A 20,634-nucleotide genomic window follows, 5' to 3' on the forward strand; every position below is an offset into this window, starting at 1 on the left:
TTTATCAGTGTCATAAGGATCAGAAAGAAACATTTTTGCAATGTAGTAATATAGGGGATTGCGGTACCTGGTCGAGCATATCTTTTGCGGTTATTATTGAAATCCTGATGTGTTTGTGACCAATGTATGTGTTTATATACAAAATAATCAATACATTCATTATTTAAACCGAAAATATTTCATTATTTGACCCTTTTTAACACTGCAAAGAGGTTTCACTGGGTTTAAAAAGAAGTTGTTGCCACTATATTTCTTTGCTTGAAATAAGTTTGAGTCAATGTTTTTTCAATAACAATAATATTAACCCTTTCCCACTCAGAAGCTCTTTTGGGAAAAAAATCCTGAATGAAATAATGTTTCCTGAATGGCAGCCTTCAGACATTATCCTATGCATGCAACATAAAAAAAAAACACTTCGATGTTTTAACACTATTTTTGTTTACATTTTTATGTTAGAACGCTGATTATAACAAGTATCTCTGTTATATAATAACCTTTATGTATTTGCGGTAAGTAAAGTCTAAATCAAAACCATCAGTGCATACCAAACCGGCCAACCTACGCCATTTTAAAATCCGGCATCGAAATAGCCCATGTTGAAATTTGGCGGTCCAGACCATAACGGCCTGTGTGCTAACGGTCCAAAAATAATAAAAAAGGACGTAATGGATTGTTTGTAACATTAAGTCGTTTAAACCTTTTGCATAAAATTTATATTTTCAATATTTTACATCGGACAGGAGCAATCAAATTAACTGAAAAAGCTAGGCGCATATTTTCCGTAAATGGGTCGAAACAGTATTATAGATGTGTCGTTAAACTTAATAAGTATGTCGATGACAATTATTCGATTGTAATTTCTGACTCCCCAGTTAGTGCTTGCCAACAACATTCAACAAGAAGCTAATTTGTATACGGGATAAAATCTTGGGGTATTGTGTTTAGTGGGTTAATATCTGTCAGTTTACATGTTTTTATGCATCGTGTTTGATATATTGTTCGATATGATTGATACGCGATTCACCATTCAGCGTCTTGCATTTAACGCATCGGAGGCAACACATACTTGCGTAACCTGTAAGTTCAAATTTCAAATTATTTTCTTTGCTAAGCCCGGATATTTTACCAGGTGTGCGGTAAAAATGCCAGAGTTAAAAATACCATAGGTAAAAATGTCATAGGTAAAAATGCCAGATGTTATATAGTAAACTAGAGTTTTGAGCAATATTGTTTAAGGATATTGAGTATTGGAGGAATAACATTCTATGCTTATATTACTGATAACATTTTTTTTACTAATTGAACATGCTATATTTATTCTTAATTTAGACTGTAATTGTGTTGTTTTGTTATTTATTCATTATGTTTATGGAGCAATTATCAATAGAATAATTAATATTGGATATATTGGATACTTAGAGTCACTAACATAGACTTATTTGCATACACCTCAATGTCTTGATAAATTGTATTAACTTCCAGCTAGCAATATAGGTCGACAAGATATTCAAGAACAAACCAAGACACATTTTACAAATGAATAGATATTCAGGATTTAGTTACTCAAATCTTCACCTATAAAATTTGTTTGCATAATATAAATGTATTAGGCTTGATAGCGTTCCTTTTAAACTAGGTGTAAGATCAAGGTACATACAAAATTGAGTTTCTAACTACTATTAAGCTAACGACATTTACAATGCAACTCTCTTGTGAGTGGAATTATTTCCCGCGCTCAAGTGATAAGACAATAGAAACATGCTGTTTGTGTAGTGGAGAGTTAGTTTACAAAGCGACATAAAACATACATGTACAATATTGTTAGTGGAATTTGTGGTATTTGAGGAACTGTACGATGATTAGGACATTCATTAGTTCAGACATATGAATCTATCTAAGGTTTACAGGTTTTCGAAGAAATAAAAATGAATATTTTTAAATGATTTCATGGGTCACTGGAAGTACCGGCATCTACCGAATCCATCAAAATACCACCAAAATACATTACCGTAGTTTTCGGTTACCCCCTTTTTAAGCAAAGAATAATTAATTTCGTGCCTCTAAATTTTCGTAAATAAAAGGATTGTATCCATAATTAAAGACTCTTAATGTTAGGACAGTCAATTTCACAGCACTATTTTATCAGATTTTGGTCGTGTTTTCACTTATCTGATGCCTCTTCGATCATCGTGTTTTTACAACCGGATTAAAGTCATAAAACAAGCAAGATGAATGCCTCAGGGCAACGGACCACATTAACGTTATTGGTTAACCGGTAATAAACAATGGTTTTTCCAACAGCGTTTCAAATGATATCGTATAAAGAAAGCAATATGTTTAATGTTTATATTTTTATGTATAATTTTAGGTTTATGATTGCAAAGATGTCAAGTTGTATTTATTTCAAAAGAGAGACAGACGAGTACAATACAATACAATAATATTTCACACTGATGTATTGTGTTAATTTCTATGTATTAATGGACAAACACACATAACATACATGTCTCTAAATTTTCGGCGCCTTTAATTTTTTTAAATATTTATCGTATCTAAATTTTCGGTCGCGATCAAAAAATAATTTAAGTGTCCAAACACTTAGAGAACTTACGGTATCAACAGACTTGCAATAAGAAAATATTATGATGGTGTATTTTTTAAAAGCCCACATATTTGTGATTCGATAAATCCTTTGTAACACAATAGTCCGCATGGCAATGTATTGGGCCTTCTGGATGTATTGTTTTGTAAGATGACTAGGAACAAAAGTCATTTCAGACAAAAGTAACGAGCGGTCTTACCTTAAGTTTGGTCATGCTGTCCCTTGCACACTTCAGTCCTGACATTTTTCCTCAGATTTCCTCGATCTACTACTACTACTACTTCTACTACTACTACTACTACTACTACTGCTACTGCTGCTGCTGCTGCTACTGCTGCTGCTGCTGCTGCTACTACTACTACAGTTTACAGTTGACTCACATTCTGAGTCTTTTTGTTGTTGTTTATAAGTTACTATCTTTGATATGCGCAATGTTGGGCTATACAAATATTAACGTTTATGTATCATTTGTAGCATTATAGTGATCTAAAATAGAGTGCATTGACAGATTAACACAAGTCTGTTAGCATTATTGTGTTAATTATACTGTACAAAATAAGGGAAAAAACATGTAGACACTCTTCTAGTCGTGATTTGCTGTTATATTTTTTGTACAATTTCCGAAAATTAAAAATATTATATTAAGTCACATTTTTAGGTCAGAACAAGTTACTTTTTGAGTTAGAACTGGGTTACGCAAGTGGGCCTGGAACATTTAACAGTAAATGATGAGCTTTGAAAATTGATGACCTTTATACAAATAATAAAAATACTTTATTCACTGTTACCTACGAATCAAATTAACTGTGTTTAACTTGCCTACTTTAAACACGGATAGGTTTTGAAAATTGCCAATATCTTTGAAATGTAGGTTACGTCTGCATTAAGTCCTACAACATCTCTTAAGTACTGAATAATGTAATATCCATAATCTCTAGTATGACAATTCTACTTAAGGGGACACGTTTGAAGTTGACTATGTAAACAGCAAAATTGATAACTTTCCTCTTTAAGTCAGTTTGTGCAAATATTTCAAATATCTTGTGTTTATTTGTTGCGTGATTTCAATATTGTTCTGGTTTGTTGAGTGTTTCCACAGTTCTTGAAAGATAAAAGTGTTTACTAAAACTATTGAGTTATTGCATTTTTTTGTGATTTAATGGTGGAATTACATCTATAAGATATGTGACTGGTTATAAAATGGTTAAAGTCATATCTGTGGGGGATAAGTTATCAAAGCCTTACATTTTAAGGGTTCGGTTTCCTGGGTTGATCACCAAAATACATAATGTCAGAGTAATGCCGTTCATTCAAGTCAGACCTACCAAATGTCAACCGCCAGCTTAACGCTATATATATATATATATATATATATATATATATATATATATATATATATATATATATATATATATGTATAATTTCAAGACAAAATGTGGCTTTGTTACACAATAAGACATGCAACCGTGGGTTATGAAATTGTAACAACAGCTTAATGCTGTGGCAGTTGTTCCGGAAATTCATATTAATTGAAGATGCAGATGCTCAAACGCGCGATAAAAAAAAAACATCCCAAACATAAAATGTATGAGTGAGGTTATTACCATCGAGGTGCTATTCATGCGCATAAGAACTCCAAACTGTTGGTATAACCGCGATAATTAAAACTTAACCTTAAAATAATTCTTAAACATTTCATGGGCAGAGCTCTAAAACATGTATTAAAGCTCGCATTTTACAGGACAATATGTCCGCAACTATTTTCTTAACATAAGATAAGGGAAGTTCCTACTTCTGAAGATTAAGTTTAATGCGCTCCAAATTTGCCTAAAACGCAACGGTGTCGGAACCGTATTAAATGTGCATTTAATGCACCGAAGATTCATCGTTTACAATGTGTTCCCTTCCTGCATTTTTATAGTATAAAATGCATTAATTTACTTAAAAGTAAAATTGATTAAAACTTTAAATGCACGTAAGCATATTTATTTTATGGTAAAGGCCATTTAATGCATTTAAATGTTATTAATGTACGAAAAAATGAAGAAATATTACACAATTGAAGTTTAAAGGTATATTGAATGTTTATTAAATAAAACTTTAAATGCACACCTGTATGGTTTTGAAAATATTTCAGGATATTTAATGTTGTTGTTATGTAAAATGCAAGATTTAAAGCCCGCAAAGTTGGTGCACAAACTCAACAACACATTCACAACAAATATTATTGAAATCTGATTGAGCACATCTGCGTTGTAATTCAAAGTATTGTCCGGATTAACAACAAAGCCCAACTGTATTAACGTATTAAAAATAGTTTCCTTTTTAAATATAATTAAATTTGTGTTTATACAGGTACATGGCATAATTGTGTACATGGACGTCATTAAATGATACAATAATTGTATTTTTTATTCCCGAACATATACCTCTATTGCCAAGTTTAAATATTTCTTCTCACAATATACGCAGTATTTCCCGCACAGATAATGCAATACTATTTTAACCCGTTATGGGGATTGATGATTAGCTATGTTAACGGCGCTGGTTGTTCACTCGATAGCGCACTCGTAATAGCGAGTGGTCCCGGCCTCCTATCCCAGACTCAATGCATTTTTGACGATGCTGGAACAGCGTCGTCTAAGGTTTGATAACCAGTAAAAAAAATCTTCACAATGGGAACCTATGTAAAAGACCGAGCCAGTCCGATTGATATAACTCGATTTTTCAGTTACTTCCCTTGGCATTCGCCACTGCGTAGGAGATTGCTCGTTGATTTTCATTGATAACATTCTCCTAGCAGAGTTGTCGTTCGTGTTGATAAAGGTAAATATTAATAGAACAGCATATCCTGGGGAAACAGATTCAATAAGTGTATCAGAACGTTAATTTAAAATTAGTAATTTTACATCCATTTTATTTTTATTGACCAATGAAACAACTATATATTTTCTCTATTTTGTTTGATATTTGTTCTCGATTAAGTAAATAAATTGCGAATAAAACATTCAATATTAACTTTTTAGGTGATCACAAAACTAAAGAATGCGAACAATTTCGAACCTGCAAATTGTAAACGCTGCACTGCTATGATATATAGATATAACAACATTTCTTTGCGTAACTTCGTCCCGCTAGCGCAGTGGTAAGGACAGTCGCTTTTTCACCTTTACGACACCGGTTCGATTCCCGCTCCCGGCGCAATGTTATATTTTGTCTGTTTTGTGGTCACCATTCCGAGCAGGTGTTTTTTTCCGGATAATCTCATCCCCCCCCCCCGCAGCATTTGACCATATAAAAAATTTAAAAGTATTTCAGTACAAAACAAATAGCTGGAAATTGCAGCTATCATTCAAAATTCGTCCCAACTGTCGTCAATCTAATCTTATTAGGTAGGAATGCTGGACACACTCCGGGTCCCAACATTATGCAGCCTCAGCGCGGAGGTAACTCAGTACCTTGGAAAAACACAAATACACAGACTGGGTGCAGCCTAGGCGCGTATAGACTCAAACAAGGCAACAAACTCAAGTGCGGGCACAATCATTTAAAATTTACATATTGAATACGATATTCTAACAGAAATTACACAACCACCTAAGTGTACATACCATGTTTGATATTTCGTTCGATTGTTAGATTTCAGCATATACATGAATAAGGTCATTTCACTATTAGTTAACTTATCCATATGTTCGTGGGCGAACTCGGATAGTCAAGTGCTCATACGATTTAGCTCACATGGTCCGGCTATGTGCTCATACCTACTTTCGAGAATCATCATGAAGGTATTGCCATACTTAATGAACAAGAATGTGACCCGCCTCCCAGTTTCGCTCAATGGGTCAAGTTAATCACGGGTACTACTTCCCCGTACCCCTAAACTTTTTTTCGTACCAAAAATGTTTCGTACGCAAATTGTTTTCGTACCAAATTTTTTTTTTCATACCCAAAATTTTCGTACCCAAATTTTTTATCGTACCCAAATGTTCGTATCAACATACACAATTATGGTGATATAGATAGACTTAAATTGATGTTTTATATCCATCCTCTTCAAAAGCATCGTCACACCAGTACTGTCAGTACTTTGATTTTTATTTCCCGGCGACTTAATTATGTAAATGAATCAGTTTTTTTTATTAAAAAAAGGTTAGCTAACACAATGATATATCCATCAATGGAACTTCTGTGTGCAAATTAAATATATACGTACGCCCCGTCATAATGTTAAAGGAATAAACATATTATATTTATATTAAATTTATTTTTAATTCATAGCGAACGGATTCTTCTTTTTCTAGGAAGTCTACAACTTCTTCCAATATGACTACTTCAACTTAAACGAATACTGCTATTGCTTGCAAAAACTAATCATTTAACGAAACAGCAACACTTACAAATCATAGTTTGCATCTCTATTATCCTGAGAGGTGATTGCGTTTTTAAAGTTGAATTAGTCCCAATTACTTTTGTGCACGCCCTGGCTAAATAAAATACGACACAAATAGCTTTTTTTCATTTTTGTCAATAAAATCAAATCTAGAATTAAGCGTGAATTTATTTTGATCACCTTTCGTTCGCATGTATAAAAACAATCTTCTGTTTTTGCATCACACTGATTTCAATATTTGTTTTACCTATCAAAATATAATTCAACAAAACCAAATGCTTGGCGTTACATATAAATGATCTATAAAAAACGATTTCAAGAAAATGTCAAGTTTAAATGCTGGATGGGTTATTGAAATAAAAATCAAGGTAAATTGAGACATTTATACAGATACCGAACTCTCGTCACAATTTTCCATGAACAAATTAATGAGTTTGATGATTTCGGTTGTTATTAACTTAAGCATTACTGGTACTAATGTTATAGTTCAAATATACATTTTTAATTATTGAAATGCTCTTTAGCAATATATCTATTGTGCGTCCTATTTTAATGAAATTCCTGATTTTCCTCGCAGTTTTCATTATCGTCGTATGTGGTGTTTTACATTTTTCAAACTTTGTATAACTTTAAAAGTATTATTATCGCCTAAGCGAGGTTAAGTTCAATTTTAATTCAATTTGGAGGTTCTTCTCATAAAGAAGTTATCATTATAAGTGCGTATATTTTTCTCATATTGGTCATGATTTTCACAGAAGTGTAGCTATTTTATTGAGGGAGTGTCGTTTTGACATCAGTCTCGATTTAGGTGTAATGAATCAAAGGATGATTTTTTCAATACTTTAAAGACATTTACCATTATGTGAGATTAATTTATAATAATGTGATCTAACTATCGAATGAACTTTTATGATCGGATATAAAATAACATGTATGCGTGTTTTTATTGTTAAGAATTTTTATGGAACTTTGATGAAAAAATTGAAAGAAAATGTGTTCATGAAAACGATAAATGATATAAAGAAGATCAAAACTTGTGAGAGAACAACATACTGGTAGAAATATGACAAGCTTTCCACGCGGTAAGATGTTTTGAAAATACATAGGTGACATTTTAAAAACTCTGATTAATTTGATTTCACTTGCAAGGAAATTCTTCTCGTCGCTGAATTTTTAAACTGTATTATGTAAAGTGTATTGTTGTCATTCGTCATTTCATCCAATCATATAATTTATTTTAGCACAACTGATCAGTAAGTTATATCTTTGCTTTTTTTAAAAACGTTGAAGAAAGTTTGCAATCACTCATATCGCAGGTCCTCGAATCATCCTTTCGTGTTAATGACGTCATCCTTAACAATGAACTCTTTGGTTTGATGAAAATGCATATATATAAATGAGCACTGCCACAATACCGCCAAGAGTTATCTAGGTGTGCGCGTCTATTTAAAAACTGCCCGACAGGAAGAAAGGCAGTGGAGCTAACCGTTCGAAAAAATACGCCGAAGACTGCTACCTACTTCAGCAATTCCTAGATGGAAATGTTACTAACGTCGACGATCTTTACCGTTCCCAACAAGCATTGGCAGCCTATTCTCAACCAATATCAGCTCGGAATAAGACTCCAGATCGGAACATGATCGACCCAAAAGAGACTCTTGCGTTTCTTAAAGCAGAGTTACTTTACTGAGAAGCAATATATGCAAAGTGAAAAAAAAAAAGATAATGGATACATTACATAATGATCTTCACATAGTGATGTCCGAATTAAAATTCTTCTCAAACATCATTAGCAATGATCTCGATGTGAGCAATACAAAAAGTGAAAACTTAGTTTTGTCAAATGGTATCCTAGGCTAATCGCGAACACTAATGACACTTGAAAATTCACGGAACACTCTTTCGGATACTATCTCGACTTAACAAACAACGGTACGCGACAACTCTTAGTTAATCGAACAGTTAAAAGATGCTGAAACCTCAATTAAAACAGTAGTAAAATTATGTTCAACGATTTGACGCCAAGGCTTCAAGACGACATTAGGCGCTCCACTGGCGACATAATAAGTAAGTCGGAACACGAAGCAGCAATGAAATATGTTCATACACGTCTCAAACAATGTGAACATAAAATAAATTGCCTCTTACGGCGAAAGATTAGAATCGGTGCTAAAAGAGTTTACATCGACAATTCGCTCAAAGCTTGATATAATGTTTAGCATCATCCAAGATATTCTAAGGATTACATGCATAAGACCAACGTGTGCGTGCTCAACAACATAAACCTCAATAATTGTCGTGAGAAACCAGTGAGAAACCGGTGAGGCTTATCCGCACTTTCATATCAAGTATACGAGAAGCTATTCCAGCAGAGTTAAGCATCCAGACAAAGTCCATGACACGCTTTACCGAAAACCAGCATACTGTGCGTCCGAAACAAGCTCCCAGAGCTACGCATCCCTGCTCAATGGAACAACACAACGGCACAAGAGCGCGCCACTCACGCGAAATACTCATTGACACAATACCTCCATCAGAGCCACTGCTTGTAACTAGCAGTCCAGTTCGCAACCAGAGCGTAATCGAGCAGCCCGACGCACAAAACTAACAGGACACCTCACACCATGATCTCAACGATGCCACGCAACTGGATGGCTTCCAGCAACAAAACCGGCGTCGCGGGCGCTTCAGCACAGTTGATAGAAAGCATCACAAGTCCTACGTTATAAAAGGCATCAGCAGACAGCGATCTAGAAGGCCTAAACAACCTTTTCACGAATGACTTGCGAATAACATATAGATCTGTGAAATTCCTTTTAAAATCTCGCGAAGGCTGCAAAATTGCCCAAATTTCAGTGGACACCGAGCAGGATGAGGACATCGACAATGCCATCACTTGACCTGAAGGAATAGCATTCCGACCATGGATTCAGCTCAATGAATATCTGTGTCGCTTCGACACGAAACAAACCGCAGCAGACCTTACATTTAATATTATGGACTTATGTCTACTTTCATATAACGCTACTGGCATAATGACAGCCATCCCGTAATAATTGAACACCAAACAACATATATATGTGGCCTTTCAGAACATTGGCTCCTTGAGAACAACTCTTACATTTTTAACAGCATTGACACAAACTACCTTGCTAGTACGATCACATGCTCAAACCCAGCCTACGGCATTGGTCGGTACATCGAGAAAGGTGGCGTCGCAAGCATGTGGGACGACGACTTTGACAACCTGGTTGAATTCGTTAACATATTCATTTACAGAATTGCAGCCACACGCATATGCTGCGGCTCTACTTCGATTCTTATCCTACAAGTCTACCTGCCGACAGCTAATCACGACATTAGAAGCTTCAAAAGCACAACTTGGCAAACTGTGGGACATATATATTGTGCACACCAAAACTAGTTACATTACAAAAATCGTAAAGAAATTTATAAAATAACAACTGAATCTCGTAGGTGCAATGATTGGGTAATAGACGGATGTTATTGACATTTTCAAAAAGCATTTATCAAATGACGAGTGTCCGAAGAAACAGTTATTTTAAAACAAAATTGGTCCATATGTCCGCCATCTGAATACTATCCGAGGAATCTTTAACACGCAATAAACACAAATAAGCTAAGGCGCCTACACATAACATAATTGTAATAAAATTTCAAATATTGTTTAGGTGAATTTACATTTATGTGTTATAATACTACTTTTGAAGAGACTGTATTTCAACATCAATATGTGAAATGAGTATTACATGTTGACAAAGACGGGTTTCGTTGGTGCAGTGCATGCTCTTGCCTGTTCTCCTGCTCGCCCTCCGAAAACGACATACACGACATACGTACTACATGGAGGAAATCGTCTTTGTTTTGAATATATATTTGTTTTGTATATTTATATATATATATATATATATATATATATATATATATATATATATATATATATATATATATATATATATATATATATATATATATATATATACACACACACACACACACACACACGCACGCACGCACACACAAACACACACACACACACACACACACACACACACACACACGTATGGCCTGCTACGGTATCCCTGATTTAGAAATAGGATATTGGTTCCCACTTTAAAAACATGTATCACCATACCCTTTTTTATCCGATATAAACACCACGAATTAAGGTATATAGGGGAACATAATATACTAATATATATATATATATATATATATATATATATATATATATATATATATATATATATATATATATATATATATATATATATATATATATACATAGTTACGTCATTTATTTAACGTCTTATACAAGGAAATTAATTGCCATGTATATACAATTTCAATATAAAGCCACACTCCTTATTTGGCATAGTAAATTTAAGTATAAATAAGAAACATAGTTCATCTATGCCAATTAGAATATATCTGGTGGTTACAAGGTAGAAATCCGTCTTTTTTGCGCTTTAAAACTCAAAAATAATCGCATATTCATGAATTTATTTAAAATGTGTAAAAAAAAACTTATTATACATATATTTCAATATAAATTAAAATAAAAGTTCAGAAGAACATGTATCGAAAATGCGAAATAAGCCAGATATTTATATCTGAAATCGAAAATGTCTGAACAGTCGAATTCGCCAGCATGTATATCATGCATGTACGATGTGAATCTTAATTTAGTTTAACGGTTCATTTTAAATTCATGCAACGATATCTATTCATACGACACACGAACACTAACTAAATAGACGAATGCTTCGGTTATTGTAGGAAAATATCTACGAAATATCTTCGTCACAATCGGCTCGGGACGCTAACTTGTCTTTGCTGCATTTTATGAAATTGGTCTTCAGTGTATAATTTTTCTTGCCTATTTTGTGTTATTGTAAGATATTTTTTATCAATATAATAACAATTTAACACATATAAAAATCGTATAGTCTCGCTTAAATATTACGGCAAAGATTTTTTTCTTTTGTATTACGAAATCGCATTAACAAATGGTGTGAGAATGAAAACGTTTTTAAAAGTTGCCAATTTGGTTTTAGAAATAACCATTCGACGTCTGATGCAATCTTTCTTTTACATGCAATTATTCAAAAGGTACTTAACTCAAATGAAAAACTTTGGTGTACGTTCATTGATTATCAACGTGCATTCGATACCGTTAACCATGATGCATTATGGGTAAAACTTGTAAAAGCTGTTATCAGTTGCAAAATGACTAATATGATAAAATGTATAAATAAAAACAACAGTCGTGTCTCAAGCTGCCTAACTTTTTCAAAGGCAACTAATGCTAATATTTCTTCCTCAAATTTTTTATAGTTACAATGGGCTTAAAACAAGGGGAGCCACTCTCGCCGATATCATTTATCTTATTTATTAATGACGTTTTTAAAACTATCCAGAGGCGTATTTAGGTGGGGGGGCTAGGGGGCTAGACCCCCCACCCCCAGCTGGCTGGCTAGATACGATTTATAAAAAATGAGCCCCTTACAGTTTCAATCCACTTGTGTATTTCCTGTCATATGCCCCTAATTAAGCCATAAACAACCGTCGATTTGTGTGATTAGCCCCCAGGCATGTGTACAGACGATCTAAACTTCGCCAGCTAAACTGCACGCTTCATTGACTGTTAGTGATAAACTGCGCTATTTGATTGGCTGAAGGAGATACATTCAACTCATTAAATTTTGCGATACTTTTAGCTGTATGTAAATGTTTACAAATGGCTGCCGCATGGGACTTGTGAAAATCAATATTTCAATTTGTAGCAATTAAAGAGTTTAGACGAACGCAATGGACAAACATCATTAATTTTTCGACAAGTTTCTTTGATGAATTTAAATAGGTAAATGTTTACAAATGGCTGCCGCATTGGACTTGTGAAAAACAATATTTCAATTTGTAGCAATTAAAGAGTTTAAACGAATGCAATGGCAAATCATAATTAATGTTTCGGCAAGTTTCTTTGATGAATTTAATTGGTATGAACTCTTGAGAGTGATAATCCTTTTGGGTAACAAGTTATTGCCAGTGAAATTCAACAGCACACCTAATGAATGGCAATTAATTATTTGTTTAACAAATTGGGCTAACTGCTTTGATGTTCATCCATAGTTGTATGCCCCCGGTAGGGTGGCATATAGCAGTTGAACTGTCAGTCCGTCTGTCTGTCAGTCTGTGCTTCCGTCCGAAAACTTTAAAATTGGCCATAACTTTTGCAATATTGAAGATAGCATCTTGATATTTTGCGTGCATGTGTATCTCATGAAGCTGCACATTTTGAGTGGTGAAAGGTCAAGGTCAATGTCATCCTTCAAGGTTAAAGGTAAAAAAATAGCCTTAAAGGGAGATAATTTCTTTTTTATATCATTTGGCAGGTAGAGATAATTTTCACAAGGGACATAATATTTTTTAAAGGGATATGATCAAAAAAATAATTTTAATTCAAAGCGGCGCAGTAGGGGGCATTGTGTTTCTGACAGACACATCTCTTGTTGAAACTAAAAAGGACTCTTTAATGAAGAATTACTTGGCTATTATGACACTAAATCATTTTCAAAATGCAACGCCAACATGCAATACTTGAATCCATTTGGAACAAGAAACAAAAAAACTAATGAACCAACTGAAAATGAGTCCGTTTCTGCTATCAGGTACTTTCCAAAAAATGTGATTGTGTTAAAGTGTACATTTTAATTTCATGAAAATAAAATGTATTGAAAACTTTGAAGTCATTTATTATCTTCGATTACTTGATCGATTTTCAGCTCTTCGGCACCTCCGTCAACCTCTTTAGTGGTTTGAGAGACATTTGATTTCCCCTTTGTTTCTGTCTGTCTGTGTGTCTGTCACACTTTTTGTCTGGACTCAAGTTCTTGTTTGTTTTACATGCACTTTTATCATGCAAAATGCTGAATAGATAGCAGCAAATTGTATCATTTCAATGTGCCATTTGAAAAAAAATCGACGACGGGAGGCAGTTGAGCCCCCCTCTGAAAAATTTCTGGATACGCCTCTGCTATCAATTTGGATGATTTAACTGGAAAAGATGCGGAACTTCTCTATGTATTTGATTTTTTGCTGATGACATTGTATTGTTCACGACAATTAGTTTACAAGCTTAACTTGATGCTATATATCGGTATTCAGAAAGACGGGGCTTGAAAATAAATGTCAATATAACACAAATATGTGTTTTTGAAAATGTAAAACAGTTGTAAATGCTGAAATAAACTTATGTATTAATGGAGAAAGCATCGAAATTGTTGATGATTTTACTTACTTGGGACATTTTTTACCTATACTGGAAACATGAAAAACGCTGTTAAAATGTTACATCACCAGGCTCTTAAAGCCTATTGTAGCTTATTATCTATTTTTCATAGAGTGCAATTAGACATTAAAACCAAACTGTCATTATTTGTCGCCTTGGTCGTTCCAATTCTCCTGCATGGCTCCGAAATCAGGGGCGCCTACAACATAAAAGATGTTGATAAATTACATGTGCGATTCTTGAAAAACCTCCTCGGAGTCAAACAGCAGACTCCAAACTATGCTGTCCTTCGTGAATCTGGTCGCTTTCCCCTCTCTATGATATGTAAAAAAATGGTAATACGTTTTTGGTTAAAAATCATGAAAAATAGAAATTCTTCTATGTATAACTTATACTCCGATCTGTGTAACACGGGTATCAGTGGCTGCTGGGCTAACAGAATCAATACCTTGATTGACCATTTAGATTTTAACAATATTCGTCATAATTTTAATTATAAAATTAACTACTTTCAAAGCTTGAAACATAAACTTTGATGATTGTGTTCAAGAATGGAAGGGAACCATTCAATCAATGTCTAAATTAAACTAAATTACAGCAGTATTTCTTATTCAAATCTAAATTTGTCTGTGAAAAGTGCTTAATAAAAATACAAACTGAAACAATCTGCCCGTTTTAGACTATCGTCGCACCATCTAGAAATTGAAGCGGATAGATTCCAAGGTATTGACCGTGATCAGAGACTTTGTCGATGCTGCAATATGAACGTTGCTGAATCTGAGTATCACTTCCTGCTTTGGTGTGACAATTATTGACACTTAAGATTGAAATTTATCGGACATATCTCTTGGCCTACAGTAAATCTATTCGAAACTACTATGTCGTCGACTTTTTTTTATTAAGAGTGTGTAAATACCTAAAAGAAGCTATGTTATATAGAAATAATACCTTTACAAAACTATCTGTTCCTTAATCCAAAGTATATCAATGTTCCGTCACATAATTATATTTTATATATGCATGCATATTATGCCTGAATATTGATATGTATATTTTGTGTGTGTGATGATATTACTTTACCGATCTTATTGTCTTTGCCAAACTTATTTTGTAAATGGCTAAAGGCATGTTTTTATTGCCGATTGCCAATAAACTTTGAACTTTGAACTCTAAACTTTGACTACAATAATAACGCTCATCTGCATTTCTATTTAAGGACATTTTTGCAGACGGACAATAACAGATTTTGACAATGTTTGTCATACATTTTACAAAGGCAGACAAAACTGTGAAAGCCTACCAACAAATCACAGTCAGTTGCAATACATGAATTTTAAATAGTGTGTCATTTATCAGAGGAGGTAATCACGTGATAGTCAAGATGGCGACGTCCACGCCGAGACAGTTATTTTTTGCCGTTTTATACCCTTTATTACTATTGTTTAATTTTTAAACGACGCTCAGTTTCAAGCCATATCAGTAAAAAAAAGTGACAAGCGTTTATTTCATATTTAAATTCGCTTTGTATCTTGACTTTACTCCCCGCATTTTGTCTGAGTGGAGTCCTAATTAGGTCATCCCGCTTAGAAATTTCGCACCGAGTAAAGTCGAGATATATATAGTAAATATTACTATGAAATAAACGCCAGTACCTTTCTCGCTAATATGGCTGGAAAGTGGGCGGAATTTAAAAAATAATACAAGGTATTAAAGCGTATAAAACGGCGAAAAATAACGCCATCGGCATGGACGTCGCCATCTTGATAATCACGTGATTACCCCTCTCTGTTTATGGGAAATCATCATTTGCAAGTATGTATTAAGTATTACACACGTGTAACCCTTTTCATCGGTACTTTGTTTAACTTATTTAGAATGTCACCCATTTCATGCGCAATCGGACCAGTTTAGTTTTGCATAACGCTTATTATGTTGTTTTCCGACTCCAATTGTTGACGAATATACTGATTATCGGAAGATTTAATTTCTATTCTGCAATGACGTGTTCGGCGAATCGATGTTCAATAAAGATGAATGTTTAAGAATAAATTTATTTTATAGCTTGGCATAAATAAAAACATAAAGCCTATCGTGTTATATAATAACTAAGACAGCTTGAACACAAACCATACAACATATCAGTAATCCTCAAATATTTTCGGATTACCAAACTTTGCGCGTAATGATGTCGTAAAAGTCCCGGGGATGTTTACGTTATTCCTTATAATGTAAGGTAATGGTGACACCGTGTCGTCATGTCCTCGATGACGTAATAAAGATACGCGTTATCTTACCGTGAACGCTCCAAATAGTTGCGGACAGCGTTTACTAGTATATCAAACGAGATGATTTATTAAGGATGCATCTTCATAAAAATAGTGTTATAAGAGTTTGAACATGACGTATATTTTATTTGTTGAGGGTAAAACACAGACACATGTGCGTGAACATTAGCAGGGTCGAGAACATTTGTCGCATGTATGGGGGTGGTGTAAGACAGAATGTCAAGTGTTTTTCATTTAAAATAGAAAATGAAGTACATTCAACACCAGATAAACCGATCTCGCTCGATTTCCCAGTTACCTACTTTCTGTCCCGGCACCGAGTATTGGCCGTTAACCACAGTTCTCTTGAGTCCCCAGTCCTAGGTTATTTGTTCCTGTTGGCTCAATGTATTGCACATCTTGATGGTGTCGACCCAGAGGTCTTTCTTGAATGGTCAATTTTCAGTTTTCCCGGGGGTTCCACTTCAGCGCCTGCATGGTAAATTTGCATGTGGTTTCCGTAAGGTGCGTAGGATCAAATCTTCGTCAGGAAGTTGTCTGGTCCTTCAGCGTTGCTGATGGTGGCAGGTCGATAAATCTTTAGATTCCTTCTGAGGCAACTGTAAACGAATGTTTGAATTTTCCTGATAATTATCCTGACCTACATATCCACAAATACAACTTACAACAATGCACCCACCGCCACCACCACCAACTATTACAACAATAATACTGCCACCACCACCAACAATAATAATAACAACAATATCATCACTAAACAAAATTAAAATAACTACTCCACAAACAACAACACCAACAATACCACCCCTACCAACAACAACGACATGAAAAATGCCACCACCACCAACAACAACAAAAACAACAATAACCAACCCCAAACAACCACTACCAAAATCATCAACAACAATAATACAACCACCACCAAAAACAACAAACACAAACAAGAATTTCACCACCCCGAAAAACAATAATTCCACTACCAGTAATAATGAAACCAAAGCAACCATTTCGCTAAAACCACCAACAATACGACCATCACCAATTATAATCCCAACACGAAAGACAGAAATTCCAATACCAACATCAAAAGAAGCAACAATAACAGCAATATCTCAAACAACAACAACAAACTATACCGCCGTCACCATCAGTATTACCACCACCTACAACTACTTAATCACTTCCACCACCACCTACAAAAATATTATTACAAGCAGAGATACAACGACAGCGGCATTTGGGACTTCGAAGCAATCGTGATTATATACACCCCCGAAAACCCGATATGCTGTGAGAAGTTGGATGTGCTAGGAGAAGTTGCCGATAGATTTCGATGAATTTCGGTAGGGTAAGTAAATCCAGTTCTATAATTGTTTAAAGGCATTTTTAATTAAAATATATGTTGGTGTATGCAAAAGAGGTATTACCATGTATGTTAGAAAAATCCTGGTTATTTATATTCAGGATTTATTAAAATATAGCTATTTAAAGTCGACGATGCAGGGATTTGTACCATATTAAGCACTTTATTAACAAATTTCTTTAAAGGTATGCCAGTGAAAAAGGTTTTGCACCGACAATATTAATAACCAGGATTTTTCTAACATACATGGTAATATCTCCTTTGCATACACCAAAATATATTTTAATTAAAAAATGCCTTTAAACAATTATAGAACTGGATTTACTTACCCTACCGAACGAAATTCATCGAAATCTATCGGCAACTTCTCCTAGCACATCCAACTTCTCACAGCATATCGGGTTTCCGGGGGTGATATAACGAGTTCAGAACATTAAACAAGCAAAAAACACGGTGCAACGAGTGAACGTGTGCTCTAAAATTTAGAGAATTGGAAGAAAACGTTCTTGGATTCTCATTTTGTGATGTTTTGTTTGTCTCCCCTCCACTCAGGTATCATTTTAACCTCAGCACAGTATGCGGTGGGCTGTCTGAACATTCCTTTCAAAAAATTATCATTGGTTTACTAAAAATGTACAGGAATTATTGTTATCATTTTGGTGTTGTTGTTTTTTTATAAAACTGTTGTAATGCGTCTGTCTATACGTGTGATGTGTACCGATAACTACGACATTCTGGTGCTGTAATAAAGAGATATTTTTATGCCAGCGCAAAGCCTTGTATGGTGTTAGCTTAAACTTGTGTGAGACGAAACAAAAATGTATGTCTACACAATTGTTTAACAATATGTGTTTTCGGATCTCCGTAACTTTGGAAGACGCCGTATCTTAGGCAGGTACACACAACATTGACCCATTTGATCCAACCATGACAATTACATTCAAATAATAACAGTTGATAAAGTATGTGATTGTAAAATGATTTGAAATACTTTAGCTTTGTGTGTAACCACGTTTTTTTTCTTCATCTGTCCCATTCCATAGAAAGTCTAGTATGCGTGTCTAATAATATTTATATTGTCTTTTTTAAGGAAGAAACAAAAATATCAAGTTTTAAATGTGCAACGTGTTAAAGATAAAATAGTTAACCATATGCATTAGCATACACCTTATACAGTAAAAAGGAAATCTATATTATTGCGTCTTAAAGAGTCCCAACACGCCGCAATCGTTATGTTATTTTTAAAAGTAACACATTGTTGGAAATTGAGATACATGATATTGATATAGAGTTTTCTCTCGATTGCACCGAAGCACCTATGACTAATAATTATCAATTATAACTATTTACCAATCTGCTAATGTCTTGTCAGTACTTTAACATTACGTCATTACTTGTAATATTGTATCGATTCAATGACATGTTTACAACGCGGTTCCATTAATAAAAAGCAGTTATTTCCTGCGATCTCTTTGCCACGTCGTTCTGGAAGAACGGGGTTCAATTATTGTGCGTAAAGTGTTGTCTTAGATTAGCCTGTGCAGTCCGCACAGGCTACTAAGGGACTACGCTTTCCGCTGATGAAAATTCGTTTAAAAGAAGTTTCTTCTAAACAAAAACCGAACCTCGGCGGAAAGTGTTGGTAATGATTAGCCTGTGCGTACTGCAAATGCTTATCTGGGACTGTTAATCTGGGACTGCACTTTGCGCACTTACATTTAACCCTGTTTTCGCAGAGCCCGAATCATGTATTAATCGAGACTGGAAAAATAACAAATCATTTGTGGCGCTTTTCATCGATAAGTTGGAAAAACGCGTATTACTAACAAAGCGTTTAACACAACTATGTAGTCCTTAAGCCTATGTAGTCTTGTGAGAACGATTTTGCGTCCAAAATTTCCTCGTTCAAATGTGTCTTGTTCTGTGAAAGCTGGTCATAATGCAGGTGCGTAAAGTGTCGTCCCAGATTAGCCTGTGCTAATCAGGGACGACACTTTCCGCTTAAATGGTATTTGCCGTTTAAAGGAAGTCCCTTTTTACCGAAAATCTAGTCTAAGCGGAAAGTGTCGTCCCTGATTAGCCTGTGCGGACTGCACAGGCTAATATGGGACGACACTTTACGCACATGCATTATTACCAGCTTTCTCATAACAAGACACAAATAACCAGAAAGGCAATAGATTTAGGTAACTCTTTCTTCTTTCTGTTTTAATTATTTAAGCCATGTCCAAACACTAGATATATGCTAATAAGAACATTCAATAACATATTTCAAAAATACGATAATCTGTGAACATGTCACATTGGCTCCCAGCAGCGGTTACCGTACAATTGCTTTCTGCCAACCTCGCCGCAAACAATGACTGGTTCCGAACAGAGCTTAATCAAAGCGCTGAAGGTACTGAAGTTGTTCGCAGTTTTAGTCCTTGATTAGCTTGTGCGCATTGCACAGGCTAATCAGTATGCACAGGCTAATCTTATTTGACATGCATTAAGCAGGTTTTCCCTGAAAGCTGCCAATATGTACAGATTTCAATGGTAAACACTAGACTGGCCAATGTCGACTTACAAGCTGGTTAATACACCCACTGCAGTAGTAGAGCAGACGCTCCTAAGCATTCGTCGTCTGCAGTGCAGACAGGCAGCGTTAAACGTTCCTAGCATAGTGAGTTACAGTCC

At 34.7% G+C, this 20,634-nt stretch overlaps 1 long non-coding RNA gene across 1 annotated transcript in view; it reads left to right on the top strand.

Moving 5' to 3' along the window:
* The first annotated feature begins 986 nt into the window (after positions 1–986).
* The window catches only part of LOC127843169 (uncharacterized), a 20,570-nt gene continuing 922 nt past the window's right edge, over positions 987–20,634 (top strand). Inside the window, exon 1 of the long non-coding RNA XR_008032112.1 lies at positions 987–1,077. This is a non-coding gene — a long non-coding RNA (uncharacterized LOC127843169). The remainder of the gene's footprint in view (positions 1,078–20,634) is intronic.

Source organism: Dreissena polymorpha, chromosome 8 (genome assembly GCF_020536995.1).
Source record: "Dreissena polymorpha isolate Duluth1 chromosome 8, UMN_Dpol_1.0, whole genome shotgun sequence".
NCBI lineage: Eukaryota > Metazoa > Mollusca > Bivalvia > Myida > Dreissenidae > Dreissena > Dreissena polymorpha.